This window comes from Haemorhous mexicanus, chromosome 3 (assembly GCF_027477595.1).
Source record: "Haemorhous mexicanus isolate bHaeMex1 chromosome 3, bHaeMex1.pri, whole genome shotgun sequence".
Lineage (NCBI taxonomy): Eukaryota > Metazoa > Chordata > Aves > Passeriformes > Fringillidae > Haemorhous > Haemorhous mexicanus.
Genome location: NC_082343.1, coordinates 23,555,372 through 23,575,326, shown reverse-complemented (window position 1 = coordinate 23,575,326; position 19,955 = coordinate 23,555,372). Strand labels below are relative to the sequence as shown.

General features: G+C 40.6%; 1 long non-coding RNA gene across 1 annotated transcript in view; it reads right to left on the bottom strand.

The window, feature by feature from the left end:
- Positions 1-1,442: 1,442 nt before the first annotated feature.
- The window catches only part of LOC132324690 (uncharacterized), a 51,058-nt gene continuing 32,545 nt past the window's right edge, over positions 1,443-19,955 (bottom strand). The window contains exons 2-4 of the long non-coding RNA XR_009485700.1: positions 11,486-11,722; positions 5,563-5,765; positions 1,443-5,029 (exon numbers count right to left, since the gene is read on the bottom strand). This is a non-coding gene — a long non-coding RNA (uncharacterized LOC132324690). The remainder of the gene's footprint in view (positions 5,030-5,562; positions 5,766-11,485; positions 11,723-19,955) is intronic.

Sequence of the window (19,955 nt, the reverse complement as noted above, 5' to 3'; positions counted from 1 at the left end):
CCTCCTACTCCACACCTCCTTTGGAGAGTCTAGAATTTCTTTTCAATTTGCTTGCTGCTTCCAGATAGCATTGCAAATGTCATTATTTTTGCTGTGTGCTTCCAACATCCATCTTGCTAATTGAAGTCCAAGGTTTTAATGAATGGCTGCACCAAGATTTGCCTTCCTTTAGTATTTAATAATAGTTTACTCTTCAGAATGTTAAGAATTATCAGATGGGCTCACTTACCTAGATGATGCCTAATCTGAGTTGGTGTTTCCCAGCTGGCACTCTTTTCAATAGTCCCTCACTTTGACCCTAACACGTTTGTGACAAGATAAATTCTATCATCCCTACTTTAAGGATCTTTCTTACTAACTGAAGCATTAGGACTGCAAGTGTAAGCAACAAAAATTCAGTAAAGGGTTTATGAAATGCAAATCCAAGTATTCTCTTTACTTTTTTGCAGTTGTACAGAGTGCAGTGAAGAGAAATCCTCCTAAGAATGTGTTATTAATTACTGCATCCTAATCTAAACAAGACCACCTGCTGGAATGCAGAGGCTCTGAATCCTGCAGATTGAGCAGCTGAGATTTTTCCAGGAATTTAGTATAAGACATAAAGTTATTTCTTTTCTATCCATAATATGTATATGGACACCACTCCTTTTTTTGTAACCCTTTGCCAAAATATGAGTCTTTCATTGACTTAAATCAGGTTTTGTATTAGTTTTCTTCTGCAGAAAAGGCCTTGTGATCCTTTGAAAACCACAGCATAGGCTGCTAACTTTGTGGTCTGCTGGTACCACTGACTGTGAATTCATCACGACATCAGTGTAGGAATCAATGTAGGATCACAGTTCAGACTGCACTTGTCAGACCTGCCAGACTTCCATGTTTCAGTAAAAATTAAAAGAGGATGCTTATCCGTTTAAGGATTGTGCTCTGGAATGGAGGAAGACTTAAAACAGTTTGTAAATCACCTCCTTTTACTGTTGCTCTAAAACCACTATGAGGCAATACATTCAACTAATAATAGCTTGGAAAGGTATTAAATCGCTGTAGTTTTTCCCTGTGAGACTCCCAAGAACTTGTAGAACAAGACAAAATGGTTTAGATGACTTTCATATATGTATTCTGTCCCTTATAGATGAATATATTTATCTGAAATGGGCTCAATGCAATTTGCATTTGCTCAAGAGAAAATGGAAGAGATGTGGAAAGATCCACATAGGAAGCCCAATGCTAATTTTTCAGCTAATCTGGTTGAACTGAAAGGAAAAAAAGTGAAAAAAACCCACATCTGCCTACTGCTATGAGTGAAAAAGCTGCCATTCAGAAGGATTCAGCTGCACATCAGGAAGATGTGCTGAGCAGCTCTGATTAGTATTTGCATATTTTCAGATAAACACTGGGTATCTTGAAATCCCAGAACTGACATAAGTGATGACAATCACACACTGTTACCCATCATCCATTTATTCCTTTGCCTAATGTTTTCCTCTCCATACAGGAAAAAATATACAAACCATGCAATTTACATACGACAAATCTGTGCCCCATAAGTAATATTCATAAAAGTGCACATGCATCCATAACCTGAAAGCTATTTACAAGGTATACAGAATGGCAGTTTTCAAACAAACTAGTACTTGTCTGTGAAGGCTTTGAAACAAACAAAAAATCACTAAACTTTCAGATTTGTAGCACTTTGCTCGGAGCTCTGTCTCTGAGTGCCAGTTCAGGCAATTATAATGTACAGCGTGTCTGTCTGCTTTGGTAGAAAACAGTGCTGTATCAAAAGGTGATTTTTCCCCTCTGTAGTCAGTCAGAATGTCAAAGACCTGGGTGTATGATAGGTGAGAATCACTGCTAGAAGTACTCTAATAGCAATGATTTTGACCTTGGCATGTCCAAAATAACCCAAACCCAGAAAAGAAAATAGGTGGGAAATGAGAATTTATCTTAGTGTGCTACTGGGACAATTGATACTGGCAAGGTAGATCTGGCAGAGCAGGTCTGATAGCAGTGCTTCCTATTTTTGTTTCTGTCAAATATGGCCAGTGATAACAATGCAAACTTGCACCCTTATCCATCTGTTGGGCTTTACATAACACCTTTTGGTTTAGCTTTTTTCTTTCTGTTCAGTAGAAAGTGTGAGTCTTAATTTACTTGTTTACAAAACTTACACTTAAATCTTGGCTTGAGTAATCTGTTGATGAGAAATCCAAACTAAGAGAAACAGAGATGAATGTTCTGTGAAAAATAGAGCTTGTGCACCTGGATGAAATGCAGAGCCACAGGAAGTACTCTTGAATAAACAATTTCTTTTAATGTTTCCTCTAAGTTATTTGTAGCTCTTGCCATCAGAAATTTTGTACTGTTGATGAATGTTCAGCTTACCATGTTCTGCAGTACTTCTTGACACAAGTCTTTATCATTCAGACATGAGATATTATCTCCTGAGAAGTGAAAAGTTTAGAAGAAACTGGGTGCAGGCCATCTCGGAGATAAGCCAGCCAAGAGAAATCAAAATATGACCTCGTTTCCCCCTACTTAAAGAAACCTCTCTGAAAAAGGAAAAGAAATCATTGTCCCAGGGTCTATATTTTACCTTCCAGATTTTGCTGAAAGTTTTTCCATACTGTGCAAAGGCAGCAGATAAAGCCTTGAAAAAGACTTAAATCTAAACCCTTGCACTGTGAAAATTTTAATCCACTTCTCCTGGGGCTTTAAAGATTACAAGTCAGACAGTGGCGTACAAAGTGTCAAACACATGAACTGAATCAAGCCAGGTCTAAACTAGCAGGAATATCTGAAGGTAGAGCTGAAACTTAGAGCTTTCACCCTTCTTTTGTAGACAACAAAAGCATTGAATGGAAAAAATAATCCTTAAAGGTGGCACTTGTTTCAGGTGGTTTGGGCAGACAGAATTAGATGGTGACTGAAAACTTCCTCGTGCCTTGTTCTGTGCTGCTTTGCAGGGACTCCAAAATCATTTGTGTTGGATACACAGAACTAGTTACCAAGCAAGTCACTGCCTGGAGGGAAACTTTATAGATTAAACTGATAACTGGTTCAAAATAGCCATGCCAGATCAAGAGTATCCTAGGAAGGTTATTTGCCTTGTTGGGGGCTGTGGCTCCATAGCCTTTATTTTACACTGCAGATAAAAGTCCAGGTAAACTCAAAATTATTAATTACATTTATCCCTTTATTAATTTTTAAGTTTGAGCAAAACTCCTAAAAACTTTACTAACAAGAATAAATATGGTTCCACAAAATAGCAAAGTGTTCATTCTGAACTGTGCAGCACACCTAAGTATACTTAAGGCAAAAGAGATAATCAAAGGGATTACGTGTTTAAATTGAGATCACATTCTTAGGTAACATGTCTTGGAAGTGTCTCAGGCATTTCAAGGATTTTTTCTTATTTATTCTTTCACCATACTCTGTACTTTAAAATAGATGCAAGACTTTTTAAGAATAGAGCAGTAGGACTTCCAAGGCATTTCTGAAGTATTTTCATGTTGCACAAAGATACATGTGCACCTGAGATACACAACAGATCCAGCAATTTAGACAAATGCAGCAGCAATCTTACAGTCTTTTAAAACATGTATTCCATCTATTTCTTAAACTGACCAGGTCACAAATAACACTCTGACACAACAAAAATGATAGGCAGAAATAAGCTTGTAGGGATAGCTGAAAAACTCTCAGTATTAATGTGTGTAAAGACCAACCTATCAATTTTAGTGAACTTGAAAGGATTTTAGGAACATGAGCTTAGCAGGGATGTTTGGTATGTGCTTAGACTCTGTGATTCTACACATTAAATACTATTATTGTCCCTAAATTGCTTCCCATTCCTCTGAATGGTCTCCTTTGAGCTTAGCATGTCTTGCAGGTGGAAGACAACAGGCTGCTGAAAGGTTCATATGTGAAGCAGCAGCCTACCAGTGCAATATAATGATGTGAGGAAGAGCAAAGGAAGGGGAGTGAAACTTTACTTACAAGAAGCAGCAGGAGATTATAAATAAATCCCAGGAGAGTGCTCTTTCAGAAAAGGTGAAACTTGCTGATGCTCTCAGAGATAAGGTTGAACTTGAGAACAGAAAAGTGTGACATCTCTTGGATACAGTTCTGGGGAAATCAGCAGGAATTAAACAGCTCATACTGCTGGCTCCTTGCTTGACAACCTCAGTCTCATTTTCCAAAAATATGATGCCTTTGGCTTTGATACCTTGCAGGTGCCTGGATTTATGGAAAATCACACTGCTGCTGTTCAGACCATAACTTATCAATTTTTCCCATTTTGTCCTTAAAAGATGCCCATTGCAGTTTAAGAAAGAAGGCTGGAGTTTAGCCCGTGAAGAAGTGACCTGGGACACAGAAATGAGGCTGCAGCTCTCAGCTTCACTACAGCTTTGCCATCCTTAATGGCTTCCTAGCTGTTAAATAAGCTGGTGTTTTCCTTGAATTCCTTGTGACTTTTATCCCTGCTGTGACTTCCAGCCTCTTGAGGAAGGTAATGTTGGCCTGACATTTGGGCTACTGGGACCCCCAGATGACTATAGCATCAAGAATGCTACTTTACTTTCCTCACTCCAAAGAGGTATCACTTTATGGTGCTTCATCTTTCAGCTGAAGTGAGTGAGGTTTACCCCATGATGATCCAAGTAATATGTATTTATGGGGAGCTTTAATACAAAGGAAAATAGTTACAAACCATTCTTTTACAATACTGCAGCTCATTTTATTGCAAGGCCTGTCGGAGGCAGTGTGTGTAAATTCCTCACGGTACTGTGAAAACACAAATATAAGCTAGTCTAGGCCTTCGAAATGTATCTGGTTTATGTTACCCTTAAAAAAATTCCTCCACTAGGCTGTTTGATTTAAGAACAACAGAAATAAATCATGTTTTTTCCTGGTACTAGCTGAAAAATAATTTCACTGAATGTGTTTTCTTCACAGCTGGGAATCTGCTGGCCACTTGTATTTTTCCTTGTGCACACTGCTGGTAGTCACATAATAATCACTGGGATACCTGCATTAATTATTTACAAAAATACTTTTAAAAATCTACTTTAAATATATATATAAGAATTCTGTTTTCAATGAAATTGAACTAGAAGTAGACAGCTAGACCTGAGAGGTCTCCATGAACTACTGGAAAGCACTTGATTTATAGACAGAGTTTGGAAAGAAATGAATTCTGTAGAATGTTTATATAAAAGCATTACTCTCCATAACTTCCTCTAACTGGACTGTCCTTTCATTTTTATCTTTTTCCATCAACTCATTTAGACTGACTCATTGCACCTAAAAATAGTTTAGATTTACTGTATCTTTTTATATTCAGAATAACACCACAAAATGGATCATGCCAACATGCAGTTATCTGAGGAAACCTACTCTGTTATTTCAGCTCATTCCTTTTGGAGTATGGAAATCACTGAACGACATATTAAGTTGGTATAAATTTAAATAACCATGAAAGTCAAGGAAGGTATGTGCAAGGATTTGATCCCCACTTGAAAATGTGACAAAGATTACTGTCTAGGCCCTGGAGAATCTCACCTTTAGATATCCTTTCAGAAACAGCATGACTGCAGTGCTTTTGATGGAATCATCCCAGATCTCCGTTGGTGTTACTTCATATAAATCCAGGCTTCTTGAATTTTAATTATTTTGCATTTTTTTTCATATAGCTGGAGGAACAGGTACCTTTACACCACAGGAGCCAAAGGAGGAACTCTGTGAACAGCAAGTTCTTACCCTGTCTGGGACAAATCACAAAACAGAAACAAACTCAAATGTAGTTCATTATTCTGTGCCCTGCAATGTGGTTTTTTATTTGTTTGGGGCTTTTTTTGTTTTTTTAAGAGAAAAAACCCAAACCAAAACAAAAACCAAATTAAAAAAAAAAAAAAGAAAAAAGAAAAAGAGGGAAAAGTGAGACTGTACTTGCACACCAGAGAGCTGGTATGAACTTTAACAGTCAGGCTGGTACACATTTGTTTACACATTTTCAGACAGCACAAACCCCCAAAAATATAACAAAGCACTTAATCCAAGGGAGAACAGCACAGATATAATTTACCTGTTATTTATCTACTTCAGAAAACAGAATTTTGCCTCAAGCTGAAAAACATTAAGGCCTCTAACTTTCAACCAGTGCATCACAGATTGGCTTTCTGGTTGATAAAAATCATCCTAATACACCTCAGCACTGTTTTCTTCCAAGAGAGCCTACAGAGAGCCAGCTGTCTGAGCTGCTTGCGTTGCTATGTAAGATTTGTGCACAAGTGTCTCTCTGGGAGTTTTGTTTTGGTTCTGTCATTTAATATTCATGACAATCACCATTAACCTGCCAGCTGAGCTGCCTTAGAATCCTGCCTCCAGACAAAGCCAAAAGTTTGCTCTTAGCCCACACAGCCGCTGGCAGCCTCCATTTCCACCTTACTGGCTGTTCTGGCTTGCATTTCTTATATTTAAACTAACAGGATAAATAAAAAAGCAAACCAGAAGAACTACTAGGGAAAAGATAAAGCAAGAGCATGTTCAGTACTCCTAGTTAGTGATGACATGGTTAAGCAATTATTCTGACCATTGCAGCCAATACACCAAGGTTTTGGGAAAGCTGACAATTCAAATGTGTCCATTAATAATAAAATGTGATGGGGTAAAAGGGGAGGGGGGAAATCCTTGCTTTTAAGCATCATGGAGTAAACTGTACTACTTTAAAATTACTCACAGCCCACTGCATATCTGTCAAAACAATATATAAATATTGGGTAGTAAATCATTTCAGCATCACTAAGAAGAAATATATTCATGCTAAAAGCAAATTCTGTAATTACATTATTATTTTAATGTACATATTTTTGCATCAAGAATGTCAGAACAATCCAGTGATGATTAACACTCTAGACAATTCAATTACACAGTTTGGAGAAGTCCAAGGGTTGCTAAATTTCAGCTTCCCCAATCAGGCAGAACAAAATACACAGTAGGACTCCATCCTGTCAGTGTGGGGCAAATTGAAAAGCTCTTGGAGAATCAAGAAAACAAAAGAGTGACATGAGGAGGAGGGAGAAATGAGTGATAAAAAGAGAGTAATAGGAGAGAAGGACCCCCACAATCAAGGGAGAGAGAGGTAATGGAAATTTTGATGTTGACAGACACAGCAGAGTAAGAGAAGTCCAGAGCCTCACTGTGTGGCTGGTTCCTGCCAGAAACAGCAGGAATTATTTCAGACTAGTGAAGTGGGGGAAGAAGAAACACATGCTATAGAGTGAGCTGTTGGGAATTAAGTATTATTTTATATTGTACACAGTGATTAGAAGAAATAGATCTTGGATTATATTTCTCCCCTTCAGTTCCTGTGATGTTTTTTGTTCAGCTGCAGCTGGATGGACAGAAGGAGGGAGGGAGAGGCTTACTTGCTGCCTGAAGGAGGAAAAATGTTTTTCCTTATAGTACTCTACACCCTGCAAGAGAGAATCAGGGATGGATTTGCTAAAAACCAGCAGTTGAAGGAATTAAGAGCTCACTCTTTAATCAAGACTACAACATCATCTTTGCTAGGGAAGCATACATTTATTTTCTAGAGGGAGGCAGTCCCCCAGGGGTGCTAATAGCAACAATGTGAACTAAATCACAATTCACCAGCCCTTCCTGGCTGGAACCAGCTCAGCCCTCATGGGGACAGCCCCAGGAGCTGTCACCAGTCTCTTCCCATGCAATAACCAGCACTGCTCAGTCTTGGTTCAGCCTCCTGCTGCCCTCTGTAGAACCAGCTCTGCTGCCTTTAGGCTGCTTTAAGGCTCTGCCAGCAGAGAGCCCATGAGGACTCAAAGCCTGATGAAAGCCCAACAGGAAGAGCCCATTTTCTAGCACATCTTGTCATAGTGCACGTCCTTTCCTAAGCGTGAGTCTGTGAGCTGGGTAATGATGATGAGGTTTTCCTGCACCTTTAAGGAGAGGCAAGAGCTCTTATTCCAAGTATGACCATCATGAGGCATCTATACATTATCCTGTTCATGCAGAAACAATGATTTTCTATTTTTAGTAAAAGTTATCAATTAAGTGCCTTAACATCAGGAGGGGCAAAAATAAAGGAGAAGCATCTCCTATTGCATACCAAATAGCAAATCAACACATGAAAAAAGAATTATTTCTCAGACTTCTTTCTGGAAGCCACTTTGTGAAAGATTTTCTCTTCTTCAAACCCAGCCCTAACTATGGCTTTCTGACAATGTGGCAGAGCTGTTTCATTTCCAAAAAGCAGTGTGTTCTCATTAGACTGCTTCTGATCTGCCTATAGCCACGAGCTACACTTAACATTGTAGATTTTCTGTAATTTGTGAGATTGTGTTTCACCCTCAAGTACATTTCATATAAGCATTGCTCTACCCACTGCTGATTCAAAACAGCTAAAGGAAGTAGGAACAGGACAGCACAGTAATGGGCAACAGGCCTGGAGAGAAAGTTTAGAGAAGACTGCAGTTCAGAGAGGAGCTGTTTCTGTATGAGTAGAAATCACCTACAGGCAATTTTCCTTGTTTCTAGGAGCCTATTAACTTTGATATTTATGAAACTCTTAGGCTGCCCCTTTGGAAACAATTATAGCAAATGCTCCTCCAGATGGTTATGAAGCATTTCTTTTTTCTTTAGAAGTAATGCAAAAAAAAATTAAGAAATGTATTCTTGTAAATATACCACCAAGGCAAATAAAAGAGCATTGACAGTTTGCTTCACATTTCAGTCCCCATTTTTCAGGAACTCCCTACCAGGAAACTTTATTAAATGCAATAGTAAATTTAATTTAGAAAGAGTTCTGTTTTCACTGTATTTTTCTCCCCCAAATGTTTTCCTAGATGGATGCTTTCATAGCAGAACTTTTTTGTTTGTTTGCTTTGTTTCTATGCAACTTGAAATCATAAACCAATTTTCAACTAGTGTACATCAATAGAAACACAGAGCTCCAACTGAGCTATGCTGAATTTCACTATTTTGGAATCCAGTCCTCCTTTTTTTCCTTAGACCACAGTAACCTCCTATATATTATCAACTTTCATGTCTTCTATGCTGCTCAAAACCCTACATATTTTACGTTATTTAAAGCACCAAAAAAGCACCTCTCTGATTATGAACACAATTACATATCCATTTTTCTTCCATAATTCTAGACTTAAATGGACTTTGCTTCTGGTTAAAAAAAAAAACAACTTTGGAACTTCAGAGCTCTGTACTTCACTGTACATCTGAGTACATTATTATCCCTTTCCTTCATTTCTCCTTTTGAAGAATATTAAGACATCCACACTACTGGGAGTTTTGACAAATATTGCTGCAAGATACAGATGAGATAACTACTTATGAACCTGAAGCAATTGCTAAATGTAGCTAAAAGCTATAGAAACAAACTATGTTTTGATAACACTTATTCTTGGTTTTGGGTTTTGCAGGGGAAAAAACCAAACATCCCAACACCACCCCCCCCAAATTCAAAGTAAATATAATTTTCTAATTTCATGCTAATTTACATAATTAAATAGCTCTCCAGGGGGTTGACTGCCAGTCTAAGATAACAACCATGCATTTTGGCTCTTGCATAGAATAACTACTTCTGATTATTGTTTTTATGCAGAGTCAGGATTAGGCAAACATCTTTCTCAATACAACCCTGGAAAGCTAAAATCCAGAAGGACTAAGGGCTTTTAAATATTCAGCATAGCAAAATGCAGAATTGTCTGCCCCAGACTTTAAAAACATTGTAATAAGCACTTCCCCTGTTTAATGCTTAGTTTAGACTGTTAAATAGCACGTCTGAAATTCCTTAAATTTCACTGTCTGAGATAAGAGAGACCAAAATGTCTTTTCCTGCCTGTTTTCCTGAATGGCCTCTGAGAAACCCAGCAGAAAATGGAGTGGAATGAAACCAGTTTGTAGTCCTAGAGAAGAAAATGGGTTTGAAATACAGCTGAAGATGCAGACAAATAGGTATTTACCTCTCAAGCACCAGCCAAGCAAATAAAGACAAGCAAATAAAAAAGTCATCTGAGCCGTGTGGATGCAAACACAGAAGTGTGTGTATGTAATTTTAGCAAAATTGTGTGGCCCAGTCAGGAATGTTACAAATGTAGGTAAGAAAACCCCCCAAACCAGTGAAGCAGTTTGTGGAATGATCCTGAATTACCACAAAAAGAGAAAGAGAGCAAGGATTTTCTGAGTGCAGCCCTGATTGAAGAGAGAGGTTTGGGCTACTGCCAAAAGAGCTGCTTCCTATTGTCTTTTTTCCTGCTACATTCAGGAAAACAGGACCTCAGTTTAATCCTACTTTGATTACAAAGAATGTACACAAAGATACATCACTTTGTATAAACATTTCTGACATAAATAAACTAGAGGAGATCAAATATTGGCTGACCACTAAAGTCAAAATTTATGTAACTCCTCTTTCATTTATACTGAGGAAAAAATACACAGGAAAAAAAATCCAGCAAAATCCTGAAATATATCAGACTTTTAGTATTCAGAATTTGTTCAGAATCTAAGTTGTTTTCTAACTGAAAGAATTGAAGATATAATATGAATATAAGGAAACATACTATTTCACAATATACAGATGAAGCATTCTGAAAATAGTGTGGAGATTTGAGGAATGTAAAAAATGATCTAGTCATCACATTACCCTGAAACTTTGAGCTATTACATTCCAACCTAACCCCAAATTCCCATTTTAGCCGAGCTAGATCACTGGAACACAAATTCCCTGCACTCACCTTCATGGGTCCTGCTGAAAGCACTGCCTGAGGCACCACTGTGTTCTCCGCTGAGCTCCCATCCCTGAGAGCTCTGTGCTGGGCAGCAGTGCAGAACTCCTTGGTCCTACACAAGTCAGACACCTTGAGGTTCTCAGCCTCCACAGAGCTTCTGAAGAGTTTTGCTGCATTCAGGTATTTTGATGCCCCTAACAAACAAGGGCTGACCATTTCCATTGCCTTTCCAACACAGCAGCTGAGCAACACAAAGAACCTGATCCTGTACCCTTTATTTACAGAGGTAACCAAAATTTTGTCCTAATGCCCACTTCTTCAGAGCAGGATTTCACTGGAAGTTCTGCAGTCTCTCTCAATTCTGTTTCAGAGCAGAGAAAGCAGAGAGTGCAGACACTTCCAGAAAGGGGAAATCTAGTTCTTGTTGATATAAACGTGCTCCCAGCGTTACTGATCTGGGCCAGAACCCCCTGGCATGAAAAAAGAACATTTACCTGATGCCTCTCTTCTATCCAGCCTAACAGAGAACTTGCTTACATATGGGAACTGTTGAGAAAGGCATTAAAAATTCTAACTTGTGTTTTCAAATAGTCTTCAGTTATGGGCAGCAGGTTTAGTAGAGCGGCACAGAGCACAGCTGAGAAGAATGGGGTGGGGGGAAAAAAGTGCTCTTGTAATGGAAGAAAAACGCATTTCTCATCTGTCAGTCTTGCCGATACCTCACCATCTCTTGTGCTGAGAGCTGTGTCACACCATGGCAGGCAGCTGGGCAGCAGCGAGCAGCTGGCCTGCACACTGCCCCTTTGTCCCTGCCAGCTGCAGGCTGGTCCCTCCGGCAGGCTGTTCCTTGTGCAGGAAAGCGGAGCAAGGGGGACATCCAGCGGCTGCTCCATCTGTGTGCGCTTCTGAACAGACCTGGAGACAAACTCCGCCACCTTCTGAGCCGGCCCGTGACCCTGCGTGCATAAGAAAACATTTATGAGCCACCTACCAGACATACAGAAACAGAAAAAAAATATTCCAGTGGCTGAAGCGCTACTTTAATCTCTGCTGTGCATTTTTCATGCAACCTACAGACTTCCTCACTGCGTTCCCAAAGTCCCACCCCCAAAAATAATGAAGTCAAGCCTCAGAGAAAAAGGTTCTCCCTTTTTTTCCCCCTAAAGCTTAACTTCCATTATTTTGCTTCTGAACTCTACATGTGAATTGGAACAAGTCTATTAACTTCCAGGAAGCCACAATGTTCTGTGCCAACCCAGGACCTCATTCCAGTGCTTTGCCATTCAGACATGTATTTTTCACATCTATCTTCTATTCAAATATTTTCTTTAACCTCAACTCTATTTGTACTACTTATTTTTATCTGCATAGTAAATAGAGCTCCCAGTGATTACTGATAAAAATTACAGAGAATCACTTGTAAATCCTAGTATTAAGTGGTTTGATCTTCATGTAAGAGCAAGGAGAAACAAATTATTAACTTTACTAGTAGACATTAGTAGTATCTACAGTATTTGTCATTAAAAATTCCATGTCTTTCCTGCCATATCTAAACTATTTCTTGTCCATAAAAATAAAGCTTATTTGGAAGTCTAAACCACAATAAAAGGGCTTACAAACTCAAAAATCTGAAGACAAGATGAAGAAAAAGAAGGGAAACGCAGTGTTACATTTTAAAAGTAAATATTAGCAATATTGATTTAGAAGTAATTTATTTGGAAAAATCAACTTTATCACTGCTACATGTTGAGTAATTATTTTTTAAAAGGCTTGACCCTTACAAACTTGATAGATCTATATGAAAAGAGCAGGAAATGGGTTAGGTCTTCCATATTTAGAGAAGAATTAAAGGCAGGCAATTGCTGACTTCACTGACAACAATGCAGGATGAGGAGTTAGGAATACAGTAAAGGGATGTGTTTAAAGAGCTTTTAAAGAGAAAAGTGCATCAGTCCATGGGGTAACACCAGATAATATGAGCCAAAATTATCAGGATATGCTACTTATCAGAAAAAAACTGACATACCAAATAATTATTAGCAATTAATATCAGAGAGGAGTCAACGCTGAAATCAGGACTGGTGATCTCTTTCTGTCTCCTTTTCTCTCTTTAATTAATCTCTTCCTTCCTGCCTTCCCTTTCACCCCAGCCCTTTATCCCAGACCCACACCACGTGCTTATACAATAGGTCAGGGACCAACACACCAATTTCCCTGCCAAGTGTGCAACTCACTAATTAAACTTCCTGGTTGTTTGCAGACCCTCTGGCTTTTGTCATTCCTTTTGCCCATGAGCATTTATGAATCTTGGGTGCCTCCTTACTCTTAAGGGTGGGGCACCACCCTGAAGTGTATTGAAGAAGAGTGTATTGAAGTCTGTGGTATATTTGGGGTCCCCCAGATGAAGGCAGGAATGATGAATCTGACTCCACGTTCTCAGAAGGCTAATTTATTATTTTATGTTAGGATATTGTATTAAAGAATGCTATGCTATGCTATACTAAAGAATAGAGAAAGGATACTTACAGAAGGCTAAAAGATAATAACAGAGTCACAGAGCCTGTGACTCTCCCCAGAGCCTTGACACAGCTGGATGGTGATTGGTCATTCAGTAAAAACAATTCATATGTTGGATAAACAATCCCCAACCACATTCCAAAGCAGCAAAACACAGGAGAAGCAAATGAGATAATATGGTTTTCCCTTTTCTCTGAGGCTTCTCAGTTTCCCAGGAGAGAAATCCTGGGCAAGGGGATTTTTCAGAAAATATGATGGTGACAGAAGTTCAAGCAACTCTTCAGTGGCTCAAACCCTGGATGTCAGGGGGCTGTCCCAGGCCAAGCAAGCCAGCCCTGCAAGCAGCTCTTTGCTAGGGGCACAGAAGGATGTGCCTTGTCTGAGCAGTCACATTTCCTGCCATGTCCTCCACAGCAAATCCATCACAGATGATTTTACAGCGACACACTGAGCTGCAGCCCACTTACAGAAATCTGCCAGCCCTCAAATCAGCTTTAATCAGTGCTAATTTTGCTGCCCAGTTGTGATACTCAAATGAACTAAAGCTGTCCATCTGCTGAGTGCTGAACAGTGCCTCTGAAAAGAGAGACAAAACCAGAGACACCTCTTCCTCTGTCTTTACTCATGAAAATCATCAAGTCTTCCCTAACTGCTGTACTCCGGAGATATAAAGTCCCTCAGATTACTGCTCTGTTCAGAAAAAAGTGACATGGCTGGAAACAATACTTATGAACTTCTTTATTTCTCTCCTTACTCCTTGGGAGGAGTGCAGAAAAAAGCATGTGTATTTTCTTCTATTAGAAGAGTTATTAATTATCAAGAGGGTACACGGTAGAATTTTCACCTGTACATCACTATAGATGGATGGATACCAGACAGTAATGAAGTTATTATTACTTTCTAGTTATTGCAATATATTTTTTAATTTAAAGGTTAAATCAACAACTGATTAATAATCAATTATTTAATCACTTAGGTATAAACAAATTGAAAAACATATTTTTATAAGCTTACATGAAAAGTAAATCTTTTTCCTTAGTTTTCTTCTGCTTCCTGGTAAGAATTTACCAGGAAACTTTAAAATGGTGATCTATATTTGGCATGAGGTCACCCTGATTTTGTACAAGTATTTAAAAAATACAACTCCTGAGACAGGATACTCTGAAAGAACTTGGGTCCTATTCTGTAGGGAAATGTCCTACTGGTTTTTACACCACATAATCTTTGCACTGAGGACCTTGTTTCAATCAAACACTGTGATAAAGTAGCTGTTATTGTCACTCCGTTCTCCTTACAGAAAATGGCAGGAAAAAAGCTACATCCAAGTTTCATCAACACTTTATAGTTGAAACAGAGTAGTAACTCAGACCTCTTGACCGAAAGTTTTGCACTTTTTCAACAAATTTTCCTCCATTTGACTTCAAGGAACAACAAAATGATTGCTGAGGCAGCCAGCTAAACCTGGAATGGAATTATTTTAGCAAAGTCCCAGTATTTGTTTACCACAAATAAACCTGAAACTGCATTATTTTAGCCAAGTCCCAGTTCAAATCGGCTTTGTTATGAAGTTCCTCTGTTAAGAACTTATCAGAGAATCATAAAATGGTTTGGGATGGGACCTTACAGATCATCAAGTGCCAAGTCCCCTGTCCCAGGCAGGGATGCCACCCACTACCCCAGGTTGCTCGGAGCCCCATCCAACCTGGCTTTGAACACTTCCAGGGATGAAGCACCCACAGCTTCTCTGGGCAACCCGTGCCAGTGCCTCACTAAAGAATTTCATCCTAATATCTATTCTAAGTCCCTCCTGTGTCAGCAGAAAATTGTTCATCCTTGCCCGAGTAAAAAGTTGCTCTCCCTGATTGTATCGGCTCCCTCTAAGCACCGGAGGGCACAATGACATTTCCCTGGAGCCTTCCCTTCTCCAGGCTGAACAGCCGCATCCTCTCAGCCTGTCTGCACGGGAAAGGCGCTCCAGCCCTCTGAGCATCTTTGCGGCTCTCCTCTTCGCTTTCTTCCTAAACGCTTTTCGTTACTTTTAGCAACATTTCCAGGGCCAGAAGGCAGCACGGCCCTTCAGGGACGGCGCTAAGGAGTGCGCAGCGCAGAGGGAGCGAAGGCTGCGAGCGCTGGGTGACCGCGAGAAGGCGGCAGAGCACAGGCGACCTGCGGCAGGGACAGCCGGGCTGCAGCCCGCTCGGGGAACACGGCAAGCTCCAGAGAAAGCTCCCGAAGGCAAGTGAGGGGCAGAGAACACGGCGCACTGCTGGTTTACTGGGACACGCACACAAAGCACAGGCACTTGGCTGTGAGGGGAGGGGGCAGGCAGAGCTGGCGGGGTGGATTTGCTGCTTTGTCAGCCTGGGGCTTACAGAGGAGTCCTGGAGGCTCCGGACCCTGCTGCGTGGCACAGACCCTAAAATGCTCCCTCCTGGTCTTCTTCTCGGGCCAAGATGGGAAAACTGCCTGAGAACTGAATAAAATCTGGAGAAAGGCTTCTGACAATTGACCAGTTAACAGCTCATACACAGAACGGAAGGCATCAATGAGTTTTTATAATAAAATTACAACAGCAGGGCATAATTACTGCTCTTTATTCTTTAACATCATTAGCTTCTCATTGTGTCACACAGCACAACCCTGATCCCACTTAGGTTTCGGAATCACGTCACTGAACACGCAGGTTGCTGTTGATCTCTGACTCCGAGACGAGCCTGTTTCCCGAGATCCCGGGTGAAGGGAGCCTCACAGCACCGCAGGGCTCGGGCAGGTATCCATCTGCATTGCCCCGGGACAGCGCTGTGTGCTCGGGCAGCAACAGCACAGGGAGAACTTGGGACTGGAACAACAGAAGCGACACGGGTGAGTGTGGTCTCAGGTATGCAGTGTAAGATGCCTGCAGGCATACAGCAGGACTTGGTTGGATTCACATACCACAGAAACATGATATATATACACAAAAATAAGCAAATCAAGCTGCCAAAAGAAATGGTTAAAATGCAGATTACTTGAGCAAGGACAGCTTACTGAAGCCAGGACAGCTACTTAGCTGTTGCACACCCTGATGGAGAGCAGGCTGTGATTGTATTCCGCTGCTACCATCACCTAGAGCTATTTTCCTGTGTAAGAAATGAGGAGGTGCACACTTAGTTGTGAGAACTCTTAGTTGAAAGCCCTGGATAAAGAGCAAAATCTGACTATGCTACCCCTGGGAAAAGGAAGGTGAGGAATCTCTGTACCAGAGGGAACTAAAGTTCAGGGAAAGTTGTGAGATACCCAGGCAAGGAGTGCAGTAAAGAAGACAGTCCAGGAGGGCTGATTTACAGCACAAAAAAGGGCAGATCTGAGACCAGTGCCTGGAAAGGACACACATCTGTACAGCACCACAGGCCACTGGCACCCTCTCCTGTGGCAGCAGTGCCCAGGGAACAGGGGAGGAAAGGACATGAGATGACTGCACCGAAGATCAACAATACCATACAGGAAAATTCAGGTTGGTTAGGTTTTTTTTTCCTTCTCTACCAGTGAATAAAGTCACATCCATTCCATTCCAGCACAGCCTGCTCTTCCAGAATTTAGAAGCGAGATGATTTCTGTTTAGTCTCCTACAGAAAAAAGAAATCTGAATGGGGATTCATAGGCACTCAAAGCTAAGTCTCTGTTCTGAGCAAAATAACCACATGTAACCCAGAAATTCCCAGAAGAGCTGGTTACATCCTCTTTCCTGCTGCTTTGCAGGAAAACAAGGTGTATTTTCACAAACTTCTCAGTAACAGTGCTGGCTTTAACAACTTGGTTCCTCCAATTTACTCTCACCTGACATCACAACCTTACCTGTGCCAGGACAACTGCTGGTACAGGCACATGCTGAACTGTAGTGAGGAAAATTAACATCTCCTACCCCTTCTCCTTCCCCCAGTAAAGGTTTCTAGAATTAATTTGCTTCCCCATCTAACTCACTGTGCAGTCCCACCAGCTGTTACACAGGCACAAGTGAATATGTAGGTGATGGTGGCAGCAGGCAGGAATGAGTGACACGCAGAGGACACTACTGTGAGAAAGAAGGGCTTGTGAAACCACATTCTCATGGAGGCTGAGCCTGATTATTAATCACTGAGGAAACACACTTGACTTTGGCACCAGTCAAACTACTCAGCTGTTAACATTTTAACCTAAGTGCCTCACCAAAACTCAGGTGGTTTTTCCAGTTAAAAGATACTGGTATAGAATCGAACTCCAAAATAGTGCTGCTTTAATTAAGTTCCCAAATAATAATTAGTTTTAATTGTTAGTTTTAATAACTGGTATTAATGTTTAATTTCAAAGCATTCCACTTCCACCCTGCTCACTGGGCTTTTCAGCCCATCCCTCACAGCACAGCTGCAAAGGTTGCTGGATCAGCCTTTGCCACAGCAGAGGAATGGGAAGGAGTGGGACTCCTCTGTAGTAGCTCAGCTGCTGAAAGCACAGCGACTTTCCTCAGTGCCAGACTGCTCTCAGGAGGTGTCTGACACTGTTTCCAGGCTGTGCTCCACACCACAGTTTCAGCTGCTCAGCTGTGCCAGCTCCAGGTACTCAGCCTCCTTGACTACTTGCATCCAGCTGAAGAGTGAGAAGCCTCCCACACAGAGATGACACAAACAACAACCGACTTTACTCTTTGCTTGTTTTTTCCTCCCCCCCTCACAATTTATTTATCAGCTCTACTTTCAAGATAAAACTAACAAGCCTTTTACAGGGTCAGATCTTCCCCAGCTGTGCGAGAATCAAACAAATCAGACAGCTGAACATGCCCCCAGCGGGTAAAGCAGGATGCTGCTCTGGGAGCTCTGGCTCAGCTTTTCTTTACTCTTACCCAAGATAAGCTTCCTACTCACTCTGTGGTTTTTCTGTTTAAGTTCCCAAACCCAGCTCCTTCTGTAAACATGCTTCCCCAGCAAGATGACTTAATATTGCCCATCAGTACAATTTGTTCAAATATTCAAATAGCCTCTGCTAATTTTTCCCAGAACTGATGACATGCTTAAGTATCACTTACAACATAGTACCATTTCTTTAACATACAATTACAAGAAATAAAGGGCATCAGTAAAACCTCCTGATTTCAGGAAAGTACCTCACTAGTCAATAATGGAATATTTAGGCACACACAAAGACATCTCTTTAGCCCACCTTCTTCTTCCCCTTGCATACAGTCAAGTCACACATGAAACAGCTTAAAATGGTCATAGGAAAGGAGATTTTACACAAATAATTGTAAAAATAAAAAAGACTTAGGGAGAATCAGCAGTTCTAGTTTTCCCCTTTGCTTGCTGTACATTTTGCTCTCAAAAAGATATAAGCTCCATGCCTATCAAGAGGGGATAAAACATCTATGATCCTACATTGCATAATACCTGCACATTTAAAGGTAAATAGTTACAGGTATTTTACAGAGACATTCTCTCTATTCACAGTTTTTTCAGTTCATATTTCCAATCAGGTTTTAAAGCCTTCATTTAGCAGCAGAAAATGCAGTGGCTGCTAGAATGAAGCAATATTCAATAAATGGTTGTAAGATAACTCCAAAGATGTGCACTGTAAAACTTACAAAATGTTCTCAGTTCCATATAAATTAATTCTTTATCTCCTGAAAAGACTGAAAAATGCAATTTTTTAGACTTATTTCTGTTAAAAAAAAAATCAATCTTCAGGATGGCATTAGACAAGTGAAGTTATACAGTTATACTGAACCCTCATGTGCCACAGTGCTTCTGCTTGCTCTGCTCAGTGTTTGTTTTCATTTCTGAGTGCATCAGACTGGCATTCCACTTGTAGGTGTAGTAAGAGAAAACCAAACTTGAAGTCCCTTTGTAAAACTTGCAAGCCTGGATGCTTACAGAAAGCCAACTAAAGGTCAGAGCAGAGGAGCTGTAATTAAACTTGTCATTTAGAAGAAACTCAGGCCTCACTCCAGAAACGTATCAATGGAATTGCTTAGCTTTCAATTGCTTGAGTCCTATACAGAAGGTAAGCAGTACTTTCCTAGATAGGATCCATAATTTGCATTGGGATTCCAAGTAGTTTACAGCAGATTCACCTGCATTTCTAGCAGGACTGCTTCTCCCTTTACTTCACTCCTTGCAGCAGTACTCAGCCATGGATTGCTTAATGCCCATGCAGCCCCTTGCCCATATCACAGCTGCACCTGCAGCCATATTAGGCAGTTTTAAAGGTTTGTACTACATGATTTGTGAGAATTATAGTTGCTGCCTCAAGTAAAAGGTAGTACCTCTAGCAGATGGGCCACATTTCCATCAGTATTGATAAGATGGATTCTTGTCCGCTCTGGCTCAAATTATAGGGAATTCTCCAGTTTTAAAGTTTTGCCAGTCTTGGCAAGAAGGTGTAGTAACAAAGGCCAAACACCTGAGCTGGCCTGATGTACTTTTTCAGCCCCAAAGGTTGTTTTTGCACGTGGGAATGAGGCTGCTGTCCCGGGAGGACAAGGGAAGCGTGCAGTGTGGCGGCACGCGCGGGATCAGCGCGGTGTGACCACGTGCGCGGTGCCTGCTCAGGGGACAGTGTGTCACTTCCCAGAACTGCCAGCACAGCACCTTCCCACGAGCATGAAATTGTCTCTGTTGGAGGGGGAAAAAAGAAAGAAAGACAAGATACCCTGATTATCATGTT